The sequence below is a fragment of the Leucoraja erinacea genome, chromosome 19 (assembly GCF_028641065.1).
Source record: "Leucoraja erinacea ecotype New England chromosome 19, Leri_hhj_1, whole genome shotgun sequence".
Lineage (NCBI taxonomy): Eukaryota > Metazoa > Chordata > Chondrichthyes > Rajiformes > Rajidae > Leucoraja > Leucoraja erinaceus.
Window position 1 is genome coordinate 15990670 of NC_073395.1, and position 11497 is coordinate 16002166.

Here is an 11497-nt window from a genome sequence, read left to right on the forward strand (position 1 = left end):
CAAGGAGTCTTTGAGTACATTATTGAATCTTTTCCTCTCTCTGATTGCTAATCTCTTCCTGTGACAGAGTTTAGAATTAGAAATGAGTGTCTGTTTTAGGGAATTATCAAATACATTTAACTGAATGCACCCTGGTTCTTAATGCTGGGGATGTGGGCCTGGGGTATCTTTGGATATGAAGAATATGAATTTGTAGAAACAAAATTTATGCTGCACACAGTGTAAATTTCAGAAGCAGAGACCAGGGATCACTGCCGTCTGGTCGGACATGTGTTTTGTGCCTGGTCTGAGGTCCTGATCTTCTAGAATTGACCAAGGCTGTGCTGGCAAATTGAAAGACATGCTTGATGTTTGACATTGGCAAGAAGACATGCTGAGATATGGCAAGTGATCTATGGTGTCTAGAATCTAGCCATTAGTCATTATTGTCGAATGCAGTGTTGTACAGTGGGGTCAGGTTGGGAGGGGACCTTTGTCTTGTGGCAGATCTTCACAATTGTTTCCAATGGGTTGTTCCCATTGTGTGGAGTTTGCACATTCTCCCTGTGATGGGTGCTCTGGTTTCCTTCCACATCCCAAACACATGCGAGGCGGTAGGTTAATTGCCCACTGTAAATTATTCCTAGGGTGCAGATAACTGGTGGAACTTGAAGGGTTGATAGAAATGTGGGGATGATAAAATGGTATCAATGCAGCATTAGTATGTAGGAGTTTGATGGTTAGCATGGACTTGATGGGCCAAAGAGCCTGCTTCCTGCTGTATGCATGATGAACAGGATTATCTTTTTTACTGCTACTGATTGAGAGGGTGACTATCTGCAGGACTTATTAAAAGTTGGAGCAGAATTACTCTGAAATGTTTCAGTCTTTACTCATGTCCTTTTATGGACCCATTACACAATCAACCTCCTGACAATTGTGGTGACTTGGTGCTTGTATATATCAGCAGATCTCCACAAGTGCATGCTGACACTTGCATATCACTCAACATCTGAACAGCAGGACCTTCTCATTTGCTTCACCAATTTCTGTGGATTACTTTGGAAAATCTAGGTGCCCATTTTATATGGTTAGAGAACAACCTACTGAAAATTATCTTTGCAATTGGTGATAGGCATCACATACCATTGTGGTCACACTAAATGTCTAAGTTCCAGTACTACACACGTTATACAGTAACAGACCAGCCCCCATCAGTACTGCACCCCAGTGTTATACAGTGACAGACCCATCCTCACCAGAATTGCAGCTTAAAGTTGTACAGGAACAGAAGTGTACCCCAATGTTATTCAGGAACAGATCTGTCCGCTCCAGTACAGTACCCATGCTATACAGTAACATACCCATCCTCTTCAGTACTGTACACCAGTACCAGTGCTATGGAGTAACAGTAGAGATGGTACTTTACCCCATTGTTTGACCAGTTTCCACTAGTACTGTTAACATATGATACAGTGCCAGACTAGTCCCCTTTAGTACTGTGCCCCAGTATAGTGACAGATCAGACTTCACCAGTACTGTACACCAGTGTTCCATAGTGACAGACCAATCTCCACAGGTACTGTGCCCACTTTATACCACGACAAACCTGCCTTCATTAGTAATGTATCCCAGTGTCATGCAGCAATAGACCTATCCCCACCAATACTTGTGTGCCTGACTCCAGCTTCAAGATCCAGTCAGATGTCCTGTCCTTTGCGCAGTCAGATGGTGCATAGTCCACAGGCATAGAAACTGATGGCCTCCACCAACTGGAAGGAGAGGTGATTGTGAGATTGGGATAAGAGTCAAACTTGACTTCTGTTTTTGTAGATGATACCACTATTCCTGGCAATCCCAGACAACCACTACTGCGGGAACTGTTGGAAGCAAGCACGATGAAGGGTCGGACAGACCAGCAAGCCTGCTGAGGTGCCAAGTACTCACAGAACACAGAGCCTTCTTCTAACCATCTCTGACCTGTGGGTTGAATGTTGTGCATCATTGGTTTATATTGGGGATGGTATTTAGAATCTCAAAGCCATGCAGAAAACCTGTGTAAAAAATAGGAGGACAGCACCGCACCGCACCGCCTCCCAAACTACCCACTGCCACAGAAACCACAGACCTAGAGTGGAAGCAAGTCATCCTTAATGCTGACTGCTGCCTTAGAAGAAGATTCTCTAAACAATGGAAATAATTGAATAAAAACGTTCATCAATGAAATGAGTTTTCAATTGCTCTGACTGTAATTACTGTATAAAGGTAAATGTGACATTTGTTTCTGGTGAGTGATTCAGTGGTGTTGATTTAAGGAGGAATGTTGGACTAAGTACAGTAGCGTAAAGGTTCAGCTTCAAGTATGCATATCAACATGTCCAGACAAGGGGAATCATTCTTGGAATGGAAAGATGGAAAGAGCTGCTTTTTCTTTTTAGGGGAGGTCTAGAATAATATTACCAAATTTAATTCCCCTCTGAGGTACCCTCGTTTAAAATTTTACCTCGAGGAGAAAAGCACGGAAATAGAAAATAGGTGCAGGAGGAGGCTATTTGGCCCTTCGAGCCAGCACCGCCGTTCATTGTGATCATGGTTGATCATCCACAATCAGTGCCTGCCTTCTCCCCATACCCCTTGATTCCGCTAGCCCCTGGAGCTCTATCCAACTCTCTTTTAAACTCATCCAGTGAATTGGCCTCCACTGGCTTCCGTGGCAGAGAATTCCACAAATTCACAACTCTCTGGGTGAAAAAGTATTTTCTCATCTCAGTTTTAAATGGCCTCCCCTTTATTCTTTGGCTATGGCCCCTGGTTCTGGAATCCCCAACATTGGGAACATTTTTCCCTCATCTAGCTTGTCTAGTCCTTTTATAATTTTATACATTTCTATAAGATCCCCTCCCATCCTTCTAAATTCCAGTGAATCCAGTAAAACCCAGTCTTTCCAATCTTACCTCATATGACAGTCCCGCCATTCCGGGGATTAACCTCATGAACCTACACTGCACTACCTCAATAGCAAGGATGTCCTTCCTCAAAACTGCACACAATACTCCAGATGTGGTCTCACCAGAGCCCTGTACAATTGCAGAAGGACCTCTTTACTCCTATAATCAAATCCTCTTGTTATGAAGGCCAACATGCCATTAGCTTTCTTCACTGCCTGCTGCACCTGCATTTTTACGTTCAGTGACCGGTGTACATGGACTCGTTGCACTTCCCTTTTTCCTAATCTGACACCATTGAGATAATAATCTGCCTCCTTGTTCTTGCCGCCAAAGTGGATAACCTCATATTTATCCACATTATACTGCATCTGCCATGCATCTGCCCACTCACCCAACTTGTCCAAGTCACCCTGCAAACTCCTAGCATCCTCTTCACGGTTCACACTGCCACCCAGCTTTGTGTCATCTGCAAATTTGCTAGTGTTACTTTTAATTCCATCATCTAAATCATTAATATATATTGTAAATAGTTGCGGCCCCAGCACCGAGCCTTGCGGCACTCCACTCACCACTGCCTGCCATTCTGATAGGGACTCGTTTATTCCTAGTCTTTGTTTCCTGTCTGCCAACCAATTCTCTATCCATTTTATTTAGCGAATGCAAAGTCCTTTAGCCAAGCAGTTGCCTCTTGATTTGCTGTATGAAGGGTGACAAGTCCTCCTTTGAGTCTTTGTTGAGTGCATGCTTCAATGATGTGTTGCATTTTTGCTGCTCTCCACAAGCACACCATGGGGTTGGACTGCTGCCCCATTTGTGAAGGCTGGCCAAGCAGGGGCCATGTCCAGTCCTGAATCTATTCAGCGTCGTCCACTGCTTCCTTGGGAGATTGGTGCCAAGGACCATGTCAGTACCCTACCCCCAATACCATGTGCTCTAATTTTGCCCACTAATCTCCTGTGTGGGACTTTATCAAAGGCTTTCTGAAAGTCCAGATACACTACATCAACTGGCTCACCTTCATCCATTTTACTTTTCACATCCTCACAAAATTCCAGAAGATTAGTCAAGCAGGTATTCCCCTTCATAAATCCATACTAACTTGGACCAATCCTTTTACTGCTATCCAAATGTGCCATTATTATTTCTTTAATAATTGACTCCAGCATCTTGCCCACTATCGATGTCGGGCTAACTGGTCTAGAATTCGCCGTTTCCTCTTTCGCTCCTTTCTTGAAAAGTGGGATAACATTAGCTACCCTCCAATCCACAGGAACTTATCCTGAATCTATAGAACATTGGAAAATGATCACCAATGTGTCCACAATTTCTAGATCCACCTTGAGTACTCTGGGATGCAGACCACCAGGCCCTGGGGATTTATCAGCCTTCAGTCCCTTCAGTCTACCCAATACTATTTCTCGCCTAATGCAAATTTCTTTCAGTTCCTCTGTCTCCCTAGATCTTCTGTCCTCTAGTACATCTGGGAGATTGTTGTGCCTTCCTTAGTGAAGACAGACCCAAAGTATCTGTTCAACTCTTCTGCCATTTCCTTGTTCCCCATAATAATTTCATCTGTTTCTGCCTTCAAGGGACCCACATTTGTCTTTACTAATCTTTTTCTCTTAACATACCTAAATAAGCTTTTACTATCCTTCTATATATATTCTTGGCCAGCATACCCTTGTACTTCATCTTTTCACCCTGTATTGCCCTTTTAGTTACCTTCTGTTGTCCTTTGAAAGTTTCCCAATCCTCTGGCTTCCCGCTACTCTTTGCTATGTTATACACCTTTTCTTTTAGTTTTATTCCATCCCTAACTTCCCTTGTCAGCCATGGTTGCCACTTACTCCCCTTAGAATCTTTCTTCCTCTTTGGAATGAAATGATCCTACATCTTCTGGATTATACCCAGAAATTCTTGCCATTGCTATTACACCGTCATTCCTGCTGGGATCCTTTTCCAGTCGACATTGGTGAGCTCTTCTTTCATGCCTACATAGTCCCCTTTGTTCAACTGCAACACTGACACTACTGATTTAACCTTCTCCCTCAAATTGCAGATTAAAACTTCCAGTATCATATTATAGTCACTACTTCCTAGCGGTTCCTTTACCTTGAGTTCCCTTATTAAATCTGGTTCATTAGACAACACTAAATCCAGAAGTGCTTTCGTTCTGGTAAGCTCTTGTACAAACTGCTCTACAAATCCATCTCAGAAGCACTCTACAATCTCTTTCTTGGGGTCCAGAACCAACCTGATTTTCCCAGTCAACCTGCATATTGAAATCTCCCATAGCCACAGTGGCATTACCTTTGTTGCATGCCAATTTCAACTCCTGCAGTAACTTGCACCCAATATCCAGGCTACTGTTTGGGGGGCTGTAGATAACTCCCATTAGTGTCTTCTTACCTTAACAATTCCTCAATTTTATCCAGTGACTCTACATCGTCAGTCCCTGTCACCCCTCGCAAGGGACTGAATTTCATCAACAGAGCTACCCCACCTCCTCTGCCCACCTGCCTGTCCTTTCTATAGGACGTATAACCCTGAATATTCAGTTCCCAAACCCGATCCACCTGCAACCATGTCTTTGTAATCCCCACAGTGTCATATCTACCAATCTCCAGCTGAGCCTCAAGCTCATCCACTTTACTTCTTATACTTCAAGCATTCATATATACTTTTAATCCATTAATTACCTAACCTTTCACATCGATTCCTACTTCACATGGTCATACTCTCCTATCCCTTTGTGAGCTTTCTGTCCCGTTAATTCTGGTGTCTTTCTTAACTTTTCGTATACTCACTTTCCCTTTAACTCCATCCTGTATTTCCAGTTTGTCTCCCCCCCCCCCCCACTATTTAGTTTAAACCCACTCGTGTAGCAGTGGCAAACGTGCTGGTGTCCCCCCAAAACAGATCACAGTGGTCTAAGAATCTAAATCCCAGCCCCCTGCACCAGCTCCTCAGCCACACATTCAGATCCCCTATCTCCCTGTTCCTGCCCTCACCAGCACGAGGAACTGGAAGCAAACCGGAGACATCCACCCTGGAGGTCCTGCTTTTCAGCCTTCTTACAAGCTCTCAGAATGTCACGCTGCGGAATCTCTTTCCTCTTCTTCCCGACGACATTTGTGCCGACATGCACTACCACTTCCAGCTGCTCACCTTCACCCTTGAGACTGCTCTGCAATCGGTCCGTGACGTCCTGGATCCTGGCACCAGGGAGGCAACACACCATCCTTGAATCCCACCTGTTGCTGCAGAAACCCCAGTCTGTACCACTCACAATAAGGTGATTTCACTAAAGGTCACTGGAGCGTGGATCCGCACCCACGTGACCAAAATTCTCAAGTGGAGGACACTCGAGGGTCCCGGTACATGTTAGTGGATGGGGAAAATCGCATTTTCCCACCCGTTAAAAACAGTGAAATTTGAGTCACCATACAGCCATACTAAGTGAAAAGCAACAATACACATAAGAGCCACATAAAATAAAATTTAACATAAACATCTACAGTGGAATCAACATTCCTCACTGTGAAGGCAAAATATCGGGAATTATCGCATTTTCCATCTTTGAATTTCATCAAAAGTCGGGGCATTATATACTTTTTTATCTTTATTCATTTGTTAGATGAGAATTTTTATGTGAAAAATCACTCAGTAAAAGTTCAAAATCGGCCATGGTTCTCAGGTTGGTTTTAACATGCAAAATCAAAACGCTTCTGAAGCTGCATTTACCATTTAAATAATGATAAACTATCAATGCATTTTAAAATAAATTTCACTGCTAAATGAACACTCCGTGCCTTCATGTTGTCCACATGCCCCGCGGTCGGAGGCCTTTCACTGACAATCCTCAGCAAAGGATCGCAGGCTGCACGAAGTTCAGTCCACACCGCACTCGCTGCTTGAAGCTCCGAGCCGGTCTCCAGGAAAGGCCGCACCACTCCGTTGTTAGGCCGCAGGGGGGATGGAGCTGCGACACGGAGAAAACTCACATCTCCGTCGAAGTAAGTGGCTGAAAAAAGTTTGCCCCGATCCCCACATAAAACATACCAAGAAACAATAAAACATACTTAAGTCATATTGAAAATAATAAAAACAGAGAGGTGACAGACAGACAGTTGGCAAGGCAGCCACTGCGGTAGCGCCACCTGATGGATATGTACTTGCACTCCTGGATCCTTCTGCTCTACACCTCTCTCCAGAACCATGCCATTCAGTGCAGGCCCTGCCCTTGCTCTGCCCCAAATGCAACACCTCACACTTATCTGCATTAAACTCCATTAACTATTCAGCAGCCCACTTGCCCAACTCACGAAGATCCTGCTGTAATTTTTGATAACCATCTTCACTATGCACAATACTTTAGTGTCATCTGCAAACTAATCGTGCCTTCTATATTCTTTTCCAGCTCATTAATATAAACCACAAAAAGCAATGGGCCCAGCACTGACCCCAGAAGCTCAGGCCTCCAGTCCGAAAAACAACCTTCGACCATCACCCTATGCTACCTTCCATGAAACCAATTATGTATCCAGTCGGCTACCTCACTCTGAATCCCATACAATCTAACTTTCCAGAGCAGCCTACCTTGCAGAATCTTATCAAATGTCTTGCTAAAGTCCATTTAGTCAATATCTATGGCTTTACCCTCATCAACCTATTTTGGTTACTTCTTCAAAAAACTCAATCAGATTCATAAGACATGATCTCCCACTTAGAAAATTATCCTGATTATCCCTAATCAGCCCCTGTCTAGACAAGTGCATATATTTCTTATTCCTTAGAATACTCTCTGTTACCTTGCCTACCATAGATGTTGAGCTCACTGGTCTACAGTTTCCAGGCTTTTCATTGCAACCCGTCTTAGATAGAAGCAAAACATTAGCCACCCTCCAGTCTTCCGGCACCTCACCCATGCCTAATGATTCATATATCTCAGTCAGGGCATCTGCAATTTCTTTCTCACCCTTAATGTCCTGCTGGTTTCCTTCTTAAGTTTGCTCCACAGTTCCTAATACTCTCCCAAGGATACACTTGATCCCAGCTGCCTATATCTGTCCCATGTCTCCTTATTTTTTCTGTCTAGAGCCTCGGTTTCATGCTTCCTTAGTCCCACATGCCTTGTCTTTCACTTTAACAGGAACATGCATACCCTGAAATCTTGTCATCACATTTTTTTAAACATTTCACTTCCCAGATGCAAACAACCTACTCCAATAAACTTTATCAAGTTCCTGTCAAATACCACCAAAGTTGGTCTTGCCCCAATTCAGAATTTAATTTGTGGCCCCATTTATATTGTGGCCCAACCTTGTCTTTAGCCATAACTATTTTAAAGCTAATAGAACATTGGTCACTGGTCCCAAAATACTCGCACCCAGACACTTCAGTCACTTGCCCTTCCCTATTTTCTAAGAGTGGATCAAACTTTGCCCTTTCCCTTGTAGGGCCGTCTACATATTGCCTGAGGAAACTTTCCTGAACATATTTGACAAGTTCTACCCTGTATAAGTGCTTGGCACGATGACAGTCCCAGTCTGTAATGGCTATATATCTACTATGACAACCTTATTAGTCTTGCAGCTCTGCAATCTCCTGGCATATTTGCTCTTCTAATTCTCATAGACAACTTGGGAGCCTACAGTACATTGTCAACAAGGTGATCATCCACTTTTTATTTCTCACCTCCAGTCATAAAGCCTCACTGCACAAACCTTCAGTAATATCATCCTGTAGCACCTGTACCTGCCAGTCCTCTCAGCCTTTTTCCGTTTAAGCTACAATGTCCCAGTCACATGTACCTATCCATGCCCTGAGTTAATCTGCCTTATGTGTCAGGCCTCTTGCATTAAAATAAACCACAGTTTAAGAATAAGGAGTAAGACTTTTATAACGGAGACGAGGAAACACTTTTTCTCACAGAGAGTAGTGAGTGTGAAATTCTCTGCCTCAGAGGGCGGTGGAGGCAGGTTCTCTGGATGCTTTCACGAGAGAGCTAGATAGAGCTCTTAAAAATAGCTGAGTCAGGGGATATGGGGAGAAGGCAGGAACGGGGTGCTGATTGGGGATGATCAGCCATGGGGGGAGATTCTGCATGTCGAAGAGGATTCTCCTAAACTTCTACAGGTGCACGGTAGAGAGCATTTTAACTGGTTGCATTGTGACCTGGTTTGGCAACTTGAACGTCCAGGAGCGAAAAAGACTACAAGAAGTTGTGACCACTGCCCAGCATCGACTATCGTAGTCGCTGCCTCAAAAAGGCAGCCAAAATCATCAAGGACCCATACCATCCTGGCCACACACTCATCTCAGCACTGCCATCAGGAAGAAGGTACAGAAGCCTGAAAACTGTAATGTTCAGGTTCAGGAACAGCTTCTTCCCCACAGCTATCATGCTATTAAACACAATGAATAAGCTATGAGCTCTGAACTGCAAAAGACTATATTTTTATATGGACTACACTTCTTCTCACCCTGCTTCCTATAAGGACTCCATCCCCTACTCCCAATTCCTCCGTCTCCACCGCATCTGCAACCAGGATGAGGTGTTCCACACCAGGGCATCGGGGTTCCCCTCTTCTACTATAGATCAGGCTCTCACCAAGGTCTATACCTTGTAACTCTGCTCTCACTCCCCATCCTCCCACTCGTAGCAAGGGCAGAGTCCCCCTAGTCCTCACCCACCACCCTACCAGCCGTCGTATACAACAAATAATCCTCCAAGATTTTCGCCACCTCCAACGGGATCCCACCACTGGCCACATCTTCCCATCTCCTCCCCTGTCTGTACTCCGCAGAGACTGCTTCCTACGTAATTCCCTGGTCAATTTGTCCCTTCCCACCCAAACCACCCCTTCTCCTGACACTTTCCCTTGCAACCGCAGGAAATGCTACACTTGTCGCTTTACCTCCCCCCCCCTTGACTCCATTCAAGGACCCAAGCAGTCTTTCCAGGTGCGGCAGAGGTTCACCTGTACCTCCTCCAACCTCATCCATTGCTTCCGCTGCTCTAGGTGTCAGCTGCTCTACATCGGTGAGACCAATCGTAGGCTTGGCGATCACTTCGCACAACACCTCCACTCGGTTCGCAATAACCAACCTGATCTCCCGATGGCGTAGCACTTCAACTCCCCCTCCCATTCCGAATCCAACCTTTATGTCATGGGCCTCCTCCATGTCCAGAGTGAGGCCCACCGTAAATTGTAGTAGCAGCACCGCATATTTCACTTGGGCAGTTTATGCCCCAGCGGTATGAACATGGACTTCTCCAATTTCAGGTAGTCCCTGCTTTCTCCTCCCCTTCCCAGCTCTCCCTCAGCCCACTGTCTCTGCCTCTTCCGCCCCTCCCTCCCCCCACCCTCACATCAGTCTGAAGGGCCTTGACCCGAAACGTTGCTTATTTCCTTCGCTCCATAGATGCTGCCTTACCCGCTTAGTTTCTCCACCATTTTTGTCTACCTTCGATTTTCCAGCATCAGCAGTTCCTTCTTAAACATATTATTATTTGTTATTTGCACTATATTTGTTATTTATTGAACTTTTTCTTTTTTTTCCCCATTATGTACAATGTTTTTTTTATTGTACCGCTGCTGGCAAGTTCATTTCACTGCACTTCATTGTGTATGTGACGAATAAATCTGACTATTGACTATTTGTATGTTCTCCCTGTGACTGCATGGGGTTTCTCCAGTTTCCTCCCACATTCCAAAGACATACAGGTCTGTAGGTGAATTAGCTTTTGTAAATTTCCTCTAGTGTGTATGATGTAAAAGTGGGATAACATAGAACTAGTGTATGGGTAAAAACAAAGAACTGCAGAGGCTGTTTTATACCAAAAATAGGCACAAAGTTCTGGAGTAACTCACTAAGTTAGGCAGCATCTCCTTAGAAAAAGGATGGATGACGTTTCGGGTCGAGACCCTTCCAGTTGGGATTGATGGTCGTGTGAACTCGGTTGGCCCGTTTCCAAGCTGTATCTCTAAACTACAAAAACGATCTCTGAAATGCCAGCAATTGCAGAGCTAATTCATTCAATTTCTCCCGACAGGGCAAACTCATTATCCCTGCCAGATGTCTGGTAAATCTTTGCTGCTGTCCTTCTACAGCAAGTAACAGAAACAGCACTTGATCTTCTTGCAATATTAATTTTCAGAGCAATGGGCAATTGGATTCACACACTGAACTCCAGTTGGCTGGTTAAGCTGCAGTGACCATCTGCCTGGCTAAGACTATCCAACCTGCCTTGGATGAGTTGAGGAGCGTGGGTGCAAGATATGTTGGCTGATTGGGATGAGTTAGTTGGATGGGTTGAAGAGGGGGAGGGTGGGTGCAAGATGTGATGGATGATTGGGATGATTGGGATGATCTGGATGAGTTGGTTGGATAACTCGCCTTGGATGAGGAGTTGACGATGGGGGGGGGGTGCAAGGGGAGGGACACATCCATGCTTCGTTCCGATTGGCCCTTGGCGCGTGACGACTTCCCCTTCGGCCCGCCCCAGAGCCAATGATTGGTCGGCGGGTGCTGTCAGTCACCGGCAAGGAGCATCTTTGTTCGCG